The sequence below is a fragment of the Carex rostrata genome, chromosome 24 (assembly GCF_964058835.1).
Source record: "Carex rostrata chromosome 24, lpCarRost1.2, whole genome shotgun sequence".
In the NCBI taxonomy this organism is placed as follows: Eukaryota; Viridiplantae; Streptophyta; class Magnoliopsida; order Poales; family Cyperaceae; genus Carex; species Carex rostrata.
The window spans coordinates 8,282,100-8,296,551 of NC_135941.1; the positions used below are offsets into that span (position 1 = coordinate 8,282,100).

The 14,452-nt window shown below is 34.5% G+C and overlaps 1 pseudogene across 1 annotated transcript; it reads left to right on the forward strand.

Annotated features, from left to right (window-relative positions):
* The first annotated feature begins 563 nt into the window (after positions 1–563).
* On the forward strand, positions 564–2,526 carry LOC144575534 (gallate 1-beta-glucosyltransferase-like; annotated as a pseudogene). The gene is made up of 2 exons (XR_013518465.1): positions 564–970; positions 1,366–2,526. The product of XR_013518465.1 is annotated as a gallate 1-beta-glucosyltransferase-like (transcript).
* The last annotated feature ends 11,926 nt before the right edge of the window (positions 2,527–14,452 follow it).

Sequence of the window (14,452 nt, forward strand, 5' to 3'; positions counted from 1 at the left end):
GAGATAATTAATTAATGCACCACCATTGACGACTAGGAGTTTGTATTGTGTGACTCGATCACTGAATATAAAGAGTCTCCATCGATTCGCTTCCGTTGTTATAATCCAAATGCATGTATCACTATCACTATCACTATCACTATCTCTACATGTTTCTTTTTCCGAGAATTAATCTTGGTAGAGGCTACAACTAAACCCTAAACCCTAAACACACTATTTATTTTAATTTTTTTGGAAATAATTAAGTTCTGCCAGTTGTTAGATAAAAATCATTTAGTGGTTGTTGAATCATATATAACCCAGTAGTCCTGTAGTCCTGTAGTCGTGTGCCGTGACTATATATAAATTAATCTAGAAGTGTATCCCATTCCCTAGCTATAAATTAACCTGCCAAATTAATCTCATTCAAACGTGGACAAATTGAAAGAGACTCCTCTGTCTGTCTAAAGCCTTTGGCTCTCTGCTCCAAGTCCAACACTACATTCGAAATCTCCATCTCTTTTTCTCCTTGACCACACAATTGCTCCATAAAACAAAACAAAACCTCAAGGCTCAAACCAGAAAGCAGAGGTCCGAGCAAAGGAGAAGATCGAGAAAGAGAGACGACGTGCAGTTCAAGATGGGATCAGAGCCTCCTATGCCACATGTGCTCATGATCTCCTTCCCGGGTCAAGGCCACGTCAACCCGCTGCTCCGTCTGGCGAAGCAGATCGCAGCCAAGGGCGTTCTCATCACCTTCTCCACCACTTCCGACACTGGCCACAAAATTATCTCCTCGTCTGATCATGTGGTCTCTGCTGATGATGGGGTCCCGGTCGGCAATGGCCAACTCCGTTTCGAGTTCCTTAACCTCAATTGGGATAAGAATGGCCAGAAGCACGTTCTTGAAGAGAGCATGCTCAACCTGGATACCCTCGGTCCAGCTGCCTTTGCGGATTTGATCAGAAAACAATCAATGGCCAGACGACCGGTAATTAATCACTTGCATGTCAAAAATAAAACTATACATTTAGCTGACTTTTTAGTTAAAACTTAAAACTATACATCGTGTTGTTTCTACTTTCTTTCTTTTTTGAAGGTTACGTTGGCCTAGGTCAACAATATATTGATAAAAAACAAGTTTATGTACAATAATTATTCACAAGAAAGAAAAAGAGAAAAGGTAAACGAAAAAAGGAAAGCTCACTTTCTACCTTAAAAAAAAAGGTTTCACGTACGTACACTAATTATTTCAAGCCAACTCACTTTTCATAGCATAATCATAGTCATGAAGACATGAACTGCTCCACTACAGTTATTTCTATGATATTATTGTTATACGTACTAAATATAAAGCCTGATTAATTAAACTTGTGGAGATTTCAGGTAACATATGTTGTCAACAATCCGTTCATCCCGTGGGCGGTTGATGTGGCTACAGATATGGGCATTCCTTGTGCTGTGCTCTGGGTCCAGTCATGTGCCGTCTTCTCCACCTACTACCACTACCACCACGGTTTGGGTGAGTTCCCGACAGAGACTAACCCCAACATCTCAGTTTGCCTCCCAGGAATCCCCACCATGACTCCCGAGGAGATCCCATCCTTCCTTCTCCCTTCCAGCCCCTATAAATCCCTCACCAAGGCCATCCTTGAGCAATTTCGTAATATCGATAAAGCTTCAAGGGTGTTCGTTAATTCTTTTACCGAGCTTGAGCCAGAAGCCATCCATGCCATTTCCAAATATGCTCAACTCATCCCGGTTGGGCCCCTTGTAGAACAGGAGGACAACTCTGGGTCTAACCTGCGAGGCGACCTAATTAAAGCCACTGACTGCTTGGAGTGGCTCGACACACAAGCACCTCATTCGGTAATTTACATCTCCTTAGGCAGCATAGTTACTTTAACCAAAGAGGAAATGGCAGAGATGGCACACGCGCTAACAACCAATGGGCGACCGTTCTTGTGGGTTGTAAGGCCTGACTGTCGTGAACTTTTACCACAAGGATTCCTTGAAGAGGTCAAGGGAAGAGGCATGGTGGTAGGATGGAGCCCACAAGAGACTGTGCTAAATCACAGCTCAACTGGTTGCTTTCTGACACATTGCGGTTGGAACTCGGTATTGGAGACTTTAACAGCAGGCGTACCGGTCATAGCGTATCCACAATGGGGGGAGTAAGACTAAAAGCGCCGGTGCAGCGTAATGCTTTGCATGCGGCAATTGAGGAAGTAATGGATGGGTCAGGTGCTAAGGGGATGAAAGAAAATGCCGCAAAATGGAAGGAGACTGCCAATACGGCAGTGGCAAAGGGTGGGTCATCTGATCGCAATATTCAGGCCTTTGTCGACGAGGTAATGAAGAGGGCTGCCGGTGGCGTTCATAGCTTTCTTCAAGTTTAATTAGTTAATCAATTTGGCCATTGTTTCCTACAAATAATCGGTGTTAATTATTGATATGCACCAAATATTTCTTGAGATTTCTAGTAGCAGTTGTTCAATCTCTTCAGTGCAGTTAATGGTCAATAAAAAATAAATGTGTTCATTGGCATCATAAAAAGGAACTGTGTTGAGTTTTGATTTTGAATCGGTAAAAATTTATTCAAATATGCAGCTGAGAGTAGAAAAAAAAAGAAGAAGAGAAAAGGAGAAATTATTATCGCCTATGAGGCTATGACCTTGGGCCTGGAAAAGAAAATTTTGGATACATAACCCCAAAGTTATATTTGCATCTCAGAGAACTGTAGCTTCTTATGAGAAACCTTACTATTTATTAATTTGTCATAATTTATATTATTTGGTTAGGCAAAAGACTGTATTTTGACTTCTTTATTTTATAACTCATTGGTATTAATTCTTTGTACAATGTTTATCGCCACTTGATATTACTACGATACAAAAGTGCATATGCGAACAGTGAGCTTAATCAAGAGTAGATATGCAAATACTAAGTTTCAGTGGTTTGTGTTGCAAAATACTAGTAAGTGAAGCTGATGGAACTGTGTCGCAGGAGAGCTTCGTTCTCGTAATTAATGACATGATATGTATATATATATATATAGTATGGCTAAATTGCTACCGGTAGCACTTCGACCTAAGTGCTTACAAGGTCATATATATCTTCGTATTTGATGTTTAAACAGCAAATTCAAACTATTAGATGTTTAATCTATATTAAAATGTGCTTGGAGACCAAATTTTACATTTTTTGAATTTTTTTTACTATTTATTAAGATGGTTTGAAATCAATGTTTTTTAATGGTGCAGAATTTTAATAAAAACAGCGATTTTCAAACCATCTTAATAAATAGTACACAAATTCTAAAAAATGCAAAATTTGGTCTCCAAGCACATTTTAATATAGATTGAACATCTAACTGTTTGGATTTGTTGTTTGAACATTAAATACTAAGATATGACCCCGTAAACACTTAGGTCGAAGTGCTACCGGTAGCAATTTAGCCATACTCTATATATATATATAGAGAGAGAGAGAGAGAGAGAATAAGGCTTGGGTGCTATGGATAGCATAAGGCCATACCGTGCTACGGCCTCAAAAACCTATCGTATTACCTTTAAACTTCGATTTAAATAGCTCAATAAATTGGTTATATAATAAACTTGTAGAATACTAATTTTTACTATTTATTATGATTTATGAAAGATGATAAAAAATGAATAGGAAAATAAAAGAAAATTTAGACCATTTTTGGTCATCTTTCATAAATCATAATGAATAGTAAAAAGTAGTATTCTACAAGTTTATTATATAACCAATTTATTGAGCTATTTAAATCGAAGTTTGAAGGTTATATGATAGATTTTTGAGGCCGTAGCACCCAAGTCTTTTATTGTTGAATAATTATTTTTATTAGTCTATTTTTCATGAAATATATATATATATATACAGAGAGAGAGAGAGAGAGAGAGCTAGGCTACAGTGAGTTGCGAAGTAAAGCAACTATTTTACTTCATGCTCATATTTTACGATTTTAAAGTTCAAAACGTCGATCCGAACCGTTCATCTTGTTCTTCATATTGAAATGTGCTTGGAGCCCAAATTTTACATTTTTTGGTATTTTTTTACTATTTATTAAGCAATTTTGAAAGTCGCTGATCTGATGGTCCAGAAAATTTTACTGTTTTTTACTGTTCACAGCAAAACAACAATTTTCAAAAATGCTTAATAAATAGTAAAAAAAATTCAAAAAATGTAAAATTTGGTCTCCAAGCACATTTCAATATGGATTAAACATCTAACAGTTCGGATCGGTCGTTTGGACTTTCAAAATAAAAATACGACGTGAAGTAGAAACGCATTTTACTTCGCAACTCACCGTAGCCCACCTCTATATAAATATATGCTGTGGCTAATTTGCTGTCGGCAGTCTTTCTGCCGGCGGTGCTGCCGCTTTTTTTTTATTTTGTGATGTCCAAACAATAAATCCAAATCGTTATATGTTTAATCTATACTATAATCTACTTGGAGATCAAATTTTACATTTTTTGGAATTTTTTTACTATTTATTAAGCTGGTTTGAAAACCGCTGATTTCAATGCTGCAGAAATTTACTGAAATCAGCAGTTTTCAAACCAGCTTAATAAATAGTAAAAAAATTCCAAAAAATGTAAAATTTGGTCTCCAAGTAGATTATAATTAGATTAAACATCTAATGATTTGGATTTGTTGTTTGGACATCACAAAAATAAAAAAGGGCGGCAGCACCTCCGACTAAAATGCTGCCGGCAGCAAATTAGCCGGACCCTATATATATATATATATATATATATATACTAGTATCATTCCCGTGCGTTGCAACGGAATATATTATAAGAGAAAAAAAATCTCATACAAAATTACATATTTTCATGAAAAATAGACTAATAAAAATAATTATTCAACAATAAAAGAATATGCCAACGTATTCTCATATAAATAAAAGATGCAAGAGATGCATGTAGATATCTGAAGACGAGAAACAAGGAAACAAAGAAAAAAATCGCTAAAAGCCAGATAACTTGTTATCAAATATCCTGATATGTATAGAAACAAAATTGATAATATTTCTAGATTTTTCATGGTAACTATAGAAACATAGAAGAGAAATAAGGAAACATAATTATATCGCTAAATTAGAGACGAAGAAAGGAAACATATTATATTGCTAAATTTTAGAGTTTATTTAATTTTAATTGTAATGCATCATGTGGCGGTATGTGTGGCAAGTATATTTTTAGTTAAATTTAGACTTTTACACATTATTCAGATGCATTTAATCAAAAAAGACAGATTATGTAATTGAATGGCTGAGATTAAATCTGAAATTTCAACTTTCAATCGTAGCCGTTGGCGGATCGGATACCCAACGTGCTTAACAATAGAATGGAGATATCTATGAGATGGGCTATGGTGCATTGGACCATAAATCACCGATTCAAAGTCCAAATAACCGATCCAAGCCGTTCATCTTGTTCTCCATATTAATATGTGCTTGGAGACCAAATTTTACATTTTTTTTTTTTAATCTGAAAATTTGAAAATCCGGATGAACAGTAAAAACAGTAAAAATTTCTGGACCACCGGATCAGCGATTTTCAAAGTGGCTTAATAAATAGTAAAAAAATTCCAAAAAATGTAAAATTTGGTCTCCAAGCACATATTAATATGGAGAACAAGATGAACGGTTTGGATCGGTCATTTGGACTTTGAATTGGTGATTTATGGTCCAATGCACAAGGGTGCCTATGCATTGCAATGCACCATAGCCCATATATATATAGAGAGAGAGAGAGTTAGGCTGGGGTGCTATGGATAGCATAGTGGCCTCTATGCTACGGCTCAATATTCGAGTTTTCAAAATCCAAACGATCGATCCGAATCGTTCATCTTATTCTCCATATTAATATCTGCTTGGAGACCAAATTTTATAATTTTCTGAATTTTTTTACTATTTATTAAGTCACTTTGAAAATCGCTAATCCAACGGTTTTACTGTTTTGTGCAGCCACCGTTGGATCAACAATTTTGTAAAATACTTAATAAATAGTAAAAAAATTCAGAAAAATATAAAATTTGGTCTCCAAGCAAATATTAATATGGAGAATAAGATGAACGGTTCGGATCCACCGTTTGGATTTTGAAAACTCGAATATTGAGCCGTAGCATAGAGGCCACTATGCTATCCATAGCACCCCAGCCTAACTCTATATATATATATATATATATATATATATATATATATATATATATATATATATATATATAGGATTTGGCTAATATGCTATGGGTAGCTAAGAGGCCTCCCGTGCTACGGCTCAATATTCGACTTTTCAAAATCCTAACGGTCGATCCGAACCGTTCATCTTGTTCTCCATATTAATATGTGTTTGGAGACCAAATTTTACATTTTTTTGGAAATTTTTTACTATTTTTTTTAGATTTATTGAAAATCGCTATTTTTCAGACAAATTTGGACCATAAAAAACAGCGATATTCAATAAATCTAAAAAATAGTAAAAAATTTCCAAAAAATGTAAAATTTGGTCTCCAAACACATATTAATATGGAGAACAAGATGAACGGTTCGGATCGACCGTTAGGATTTTGAAAAGTCGAATATTGAGCCGTAGCACGGGAGGCCTCTTAGCTACCCATAGCATATTAGTCAAATCCTATATATATATATATATAGTGATGGGCTAAAATGAGCCATGGAGTAAAACAAGTTTTTACTCCATGGCACTATATTTTCATTTTGGAAATCCAAACAACCGATCCGAACCGCTCAACACGATCTCCATATTGAGATATGCTTGGAGACCAAATTTTACATTTTTTGAAATTTGTTTACTATTTATTAAGCCACTTTGAAAAATCACTGATTGGACGGACTAGAAATTTTTACTGTTTTTACTATTCACAGTAAAATAGCCATTTTTAAAGTGGCTTAATAAATAGTAAAAAAATTTCAAAAAATGTAAAATTTAGTCTCCAAGTACATTTCAATGTAGAGAACATGTTGAGCGGTTCGGATCGGTTGTTTGAATTTTTAAAATGAAAATATAACGTAAAGTACAAACGCATTTTACTCCGTAGCTCACCTAAGTCAACCCCTCTCTCTCTCTCTATATATATATAGTAAGAGAACCACATTAGTTAATTTATTGAACTTTCTCTGACCCTGAATAGCTAGGGTGTATTCATAATTTCGGCCCGATAGACACAAAATGCTAACAAGAATATGAAATAAATGATTTTTACTATAGAATTGCATAGCGTGGTGTGTGTATATATATGATATATATTTTAATCAAAGCATTAATTGTCAGTCATGATTTATCTACTGGAGCACCAACTATAATTTCTCCGTTTAAAAATAATGGAGAAAAACTAAATGTACCAGAATGGTTTTCTCAAATTGCGATGTATTTGTGTTATTGAGACAATAGATACTTCTTTAAATGCTAAAATTCCGTACACTGATAAAATTTATTGTTAAAAATATAAAAAAGAAAATGAGAATCATTTGCGGTAACTATCTTGTACCAACTACCAAAAAAAGATGAAAAAAAAAAAAAAAAAAAACTGGAAAGCTTCTGTTGAAGGAGATGAAAATATAAAATTGGGATTTGATGATGGGCGGGGATTTTGGAAGATCACTACCGTTAAGTGTCCTCTGGGCATTTTAAACCGTATGGTGGTAATGTTCGACAACCATATGAAGCTTAAATTTTAAGCTGCACTAAAAGCACTAGTTAGGTAATAAATTTAAAAAATAATTTTTTTAAGAAAGCTTTAAGTTTAATAAAATATTTAAGTCAAGTAAAATCATGACTTAAAAACTTGAACAAGCTTAAGAAAGTTGAATAAAATGAGCACTAAAGAGGCGGCTTTAAGCTTGATAAAGAAATTGTAAATATATTTTTATCAATAAAATTGTTAATAGATATTTAAAGTAGCTAATTTTTAAAAAAATAAAAACTTAATAAAAGAGTATCTGTTTAATAAAATTTAAGATTTCTTAAAATACTAAAGAGCTCTAAGTCATAGCTGCCGAACAGTCCCACGTATCCCCACTTTCCAAAACGCCGCGCGGACGGTGGACCCAAGGAAGCTTGGACTAAAGTGATACGTGGTATCCGGTAAATGGTTATTATATTTTTCGTAGTGCGTAGTGCAATCATTATTTTCTCTTCTATTTGGGCCGTACTTTTCAAAAACTTACGGGCCAGAGGTAAGCACCAAAGACAGTTAGTATTAGGCTTAAGAAAAATTCAAATTCGGAAGTAGGGACTTTTTTACCCCTGATCCACCCATGCTTATATCTAGGGTTAGCAGAAAAATTCGTAGTTCGTGATTCGATTCGGGTTTGATTCGATTCGAAATGGGTTCGAATTGAAACGAATCAAATTAGGTTTAGTTCGAAATTAATTCAAATCAAACTCAAACCTAGCCTGGTTCGATCAAAATAAGTTCGGTTACTTTTATGATTCGAATTTCATAATAACATCGGCCGTCCATTTACATGATGAAATTAAAATCCAAGATAGAGAGTCATAATTTAACTTAGCCAACGCTCCCTCGCTCTCAAATCTCAATAACCTAGTTCTCTCTTCACCTGTCCCTCTAGCTCGAAAATTTAGCCGACGCTCTTGGCGACTGGCTGTCTCTCCGGCTGTCACTCCTCTCTCCGGCCTAGATGACTGTCTCTCCTCTCTCTTCGGTCGTCTCTCATAGTTCATACCAGGAACGCCGTCTCTGATATATTTTTTCATGAACAATTTTTCAACTTAAAAACACTCATTTTATAGTTCATACCAGTAAAAGGAAGCCATGTGAATTTTGTCCCGCGAGAAAAAATTAATGTATAAACTACCGGTATAACTAGGGCTGCTAAAAAATAATTTAGTTCGTGATTCGATTCGGATTCGATTCGAAAAATGTGTAGTTCGCAATTAATTCGATTCGAAACGAATCAAACTAGGTTCAGTTCGAAATTAATTCAAACTAAACTCAAACCTAGGGTAAGTTCGGTTTGATTCGTTGCCACCCCTACCTATATCAGTCTTGATTTGACTAATAGTGACGTAGTTGCCTACGTAACCAATCTCTTGTATATTCAACTGTGAAAAGCAATTGTAATTTGTAACTTGTTATATGAGAAGAGTTTGGATGGAATGAGTATGGCCGTATGGGTGTTCATCAGTTCCGGTTTAATTGGTTTTAAATATAACCGAGACAATTCGGTTAAACGGTTCAGTTTTTCCAATTAAATACATTTGTTATGTTTGTTTTTTAAAACTGATTTAATTGTTCAGTTTGATTCGATTCGGTTTAAAAATTTGAAAACTGATTAGATTAAACTATCAAAAAATTTACACTCATTCCTATTCGAACCAAACATTTATAAAAATTTAAAAATTATGATATAATGTATATTGAAACAAACAATTAATTAATGATTGTTGTCCATTGGTACGGAAGGAACTATTTATTTTTTGACGACGAGTATCATAAGTACATAGGTATAAGAGCAAAATTAGAGTGTGATGTGCTCATCAAGAGGGGTTGGTAAGCACATCTTCTAAAGTCTATCAAATGATTTCGAACTACGAATTCAAACCGTTAAAATTCACGTATTTTGTGAGTGAAACCATTTCTCTTTAGTAAGCAGCGAATAGCAGGTTAAATCAAGTTTTCGTGCACCGCTGGAATGTAATGTTTTAATTTTATATCTCAACTGAAAATAATCTCAAATTAATCCCATGTTAGCACAGACAAACCAAAGCTATTAATTGCTTATCTAAAATAAAAAAAAATAAAAAACTACAAAAGGATCGGAAGCAGCTAGGAAGGTCGGTATGGCAGTTTGCTACGTCGGTTAACATTTTTTTAGGTTAATTATGCGCCAAAGAATCTCATTAGCAGCAGAGCAGATGCTATCACAATGAAAGGAAAACAAACACAATTACAATAATAAGTTGTATTATTGAAGAAAACGGTATCCAGGCTGGCTAATTAAAGATTTTGTTTGGTTGCATGCCCATGAGGTGCATGTTTGTAAGATTGGGTATTTCTTTAGAATTCAAATCCCATCAAGTATCTCAAATTTTTAGTTTGTATCTGGACTGTCCGATCTTCTCCAGTACGATAATAAAGGTCTCCGTGCATTCCACTTCGAACCAGATTAGTTCAGATTGTAATTAACGGTCTTGATCTAAACTCGAATATTCTGTTACCTCAGAGAATGAGGACTCATTTTTTTGTTGGGTAGCATGCCGGGGCCTACGGGAGGCAGTTAGGCTCTGGCCGTTGCCACATGGGTGGCATTAATTGAAATATTTCGACCGTGAATGTGGTACGTCCCACTGGTACCCATGTACGGACTGTTATGAAAGTCCACGTCCTCTGTTATTTCTCGAAGATTTCAGAAATTTAGAATTGATTTTGGCCTGCGAAATGTGAAAGCACATGGATGCAAGGCATATTGATTGCTGAACAGACTAATTGTCTATATTTATGCGTACGTAGTGTCGTAGTGTTTGCCAGCTCATTAACTGTCTGCTTTCAATAATAAAACCGCTGTGATGCACTATAATTAATGCTTTACCAGACTAAATCGGTAGGACTATATTTGACAATAAGTTATTTCCATTAACCCCAGAATATATTTTTATTATTATTTCCGAGTTACTTTTTTTGAAACACAGTCGAGGTTTATATTTAATAAATTGATCCAATTAGGGGTGTAAACGGTCGGATACGGATCGGATAGTGGTCTTACCGTATCTGTATCCGTTATTATTTTTCGGATACGGATATAGATATGGATACAGATCTGATATCGGACGAATACATATATTTTTCATAATTAGCTTGTTAGTTACAAAATATCTGTTATATTATTAAAATATTCGTCACTAATTATGTCATAGTGTTATATTGTTCATCAAAATATATATCTACGTGTAATTTAATAAATTATTCTTACAAATATGCAATTTAATAAATCAATTTAAGAACATATATCACATTTGTTATGGTTTAAAGTGTAAACGGTCGGATACGAATAGTAAAAGGTCTTACCGTATTCGTATCCGTTATAATTTTTCGGATACGAATAGTAAAAGGTCTTACCGTATCCGTTATAATTTTTCGAATACGGATATAGATAGTCTCGAATACGGATACGGATCGGATAATTTAAGTACTTTTCCGGATTCGGACGAAATTGGATATTATCTGATCCGTTTACAGCCCTAGATCAAATAGTCTACAGGCAACTTTGGCAATAAATAAATAAGGAGATAAAATAAAGTAACAGATATGATAGTTATTAGGGTAAATTTCGCTAGAGGTCACTAAACTTTGTTGTTTGTCACGAATTAGTCACTAAAGTTTGATTTGTTTCTTTTTAGTCACCCAACTTTGTTATTTGTTCCAATCAAGTCACTCTATATTTTTTCATCCAAAATTTTAACGGAATATTCCTATTCCGTCAAAAAATATTAACTGAATATACTCATTCCATCCAAAATATTAATATAATGAGCATATTTCATCCAAAATACTAACGAAATGAGCATATTCCGTTAGTATTTTGGATGGAAAAGTATAGAGAGACACGATTGGGACAAATAACAAAGTTGAGTGACTTAAAAGGGACAAATTAAATTTGAGTGACCAATTCGTGACAAATAACAAAATTTAGTGACCTAGGGCGAAATTTACTGTAATTATTATAGAACTATTAAATGGGGCTAACAATTTATTTTCTTTAAACATGACTTTAGAATATCTAGCCAATTATTGCACTGTTTTTTATTTATCAACAGTACTTACTTGATTATTGACTCATTATATTGCTTTGGCCTAAAAAAAAATCTGGGACTGTTTATTTTTATAATTTTTTCGATACCAGAACAAACTATATAAAATATTTGCTTGTATTTTGATATTGTTATATATACGATAGCATGTAAATAACCCTTGTCAATTTTACTTTTTTCAACAATATAATTGAAATTAGTATAATTGATCGTTGCATTAATTTTCACATCTTTATTAAATGACAACAACCTCATCGTGGAGGCACAGCCCTAATTAAATTTCATGTTAATATTTTATCTCGAAATAAAAATAATGTAAAATATTGAAGGAGCCGATACCAGATTTTTCCATGATTTGTTATGATATATAATTATATTTATTTTATTATCAATTGTAATTAATATAAGCATGTATTTTTCGAACTCATTCTCTAATAATTCTGCGCAAGGAAGCACTTGATACTACATTATTATTTTTTTTTTTATAATCAGGATATAAAATTTTAAATACCTCCTAGAAGTGGATGAACCATAGCTAACCAGGAGTAGGCAGTTAGAGTGAGAAAAATGGCACGGCACGTGTGTGAGTTATGTATTATGACTTGTGTATCTCGTGCCCTGATTATTTGCGTGCCGTGATTATCTTTTGAAGTTTTAACACAACACGACACGTCATGTGAAAAATCAAGTCACAACACATAGTCACGCGAGTCATGTGTAATTAAGACCATTAGACATTGATTAAATGATGAATCTTGAATAAACTAACTTAAATTATGATTAAATAGTCACGTGAGTTACGCGAAACATGTTTGGGCATGCCGTGACTCACATGGCGTGACTATTCGCGTGCCGTGACCACCCCTTGATATTTGAGTCACGGCACGACATGAGACCAAAATCACGATATATTGGTCACGGCACATGTTTTCCACTCTATAGGCGACTACCTACCTCTTAATTTTGAAAAATATTGTCGAACCCGTACTAATTTCATTTGAATTTGAATTTTGTCTATCTGATGTTACCAACTATTGATAAAATTTGCCGAGTTGCAACTTATTTGAGTTTTTCTTCAATCTATTTTGAAAATAGAACAAAAAGAAGAAGGGGCGACAATGGGACCTCGATAAACTATTATTTTTTGTTTCAAAAAAATGAGTCAAATTCTTTTATAAAGAAATAGGTCGAATTTTACTGTAAGCGTTAATTTTTTATTTTTTTTTAATTTCCGATCTAATTCGGCTGATTGCTTCTAATTTTGATTTTATAGTAAAATAACCGATTCTGTTTTCCGATGAAAATAATTAAAATATTAAATTAAAAACAGTTGCCTATCCGTGATAAAGTCTGTAGCTACGCCACTGCGTACTAGCTACCTAAGCTTTCTTTTTCTTTTTCTTTTTATTTGGATAAAATATAATTTAATAATCCGACTTTACTCCCTAACGACCCTAACAAACTGCCTTAAATTATAGATCCCACATGGATCTGGATCCGACGGTCCGACCGTACTTACTATTTTAAAGGAGGAATAAATCTGGACACCAGAAGAGAAAAATATTTTAAAAGCAGATATAAGCTAATAAACAATTGTAGAGGAAGGAGCGAGGAAGCTAGCTAACTGAGTTAAAGCAGGATTAAAGTCGGGCATTAGCGCAAGCTGGCCAGTGGCCACATTAGGGGATCCTAATTAATTGAATACGAAACAAGTATTAAATATAACAAAATCTCATTCTGATACACTGAGTCTGAAGCATTGTAATTTGTAATAAAGAAACAGTGAACAGGTTTATCTGAATAAAAAAATTGGATGAGGAAGCAGCTAGGAAGGTGAGGAGGGAGCTATATAACTCTTAAGGCACCGTTTGCTGTCGGTGATGAGAACTCCAGATTCTCTGTGGCTTGTATGAAGTAAAAGATCGTGAAACCTTTTATTGACAATTTGATGCGTGAGACTGAGACCACACGTCTTGGAAGTTCTGAATGAATGGAATGAGTCGAGGTGTTTTCTGATGACGTGTCCACTGTCCAGGTCTCCAGGCTGGCCACAACTCACTAGCGAGATGTCCAGGTGGGAACCGGAGCAGTACTACTTGGTACGGATTAACCATAACATTAATAATTAATTTACTTACATCTGGAGCTAGCTAGCCTAGCTCTCTCTGTTCTCATGTGACACGTACATTTTTAAGCAGTGTATGAACTATGAAGCCATAATAATCACGTACGGTACAAGTATGCCATGGTCACAATTAATAATTGAAATGCAAATGAATTTCTAGATATGTTCAAAGCATCTGAGAATTAGTGAGGCGGACCCATATACAGGCTGGCTGGCTCAATCAGAGACTCAGAGTCAGAGAGGGATTATGTATTGTATGTGCATCCATGCTCCTTGGCCCACCTTTCATTGCTTCTCCATGCCACTCATCACTTTTGTCGTTTAGCCTGTAGCTAAAACGATATCAATTCAAAAAAAATTTGTATGTACCAATGCGTACAAGAGGGTACGGGCTGATGCAATTCAAGCCAATTTTGCAAACAATAACCCATTACTAATTACTAATTACTAATTACTTGGGGTTGTACTTGCTATATAAAAATAAAAGTGAAGCTAATTTCAGTATCACGGGTCAGATTTATTA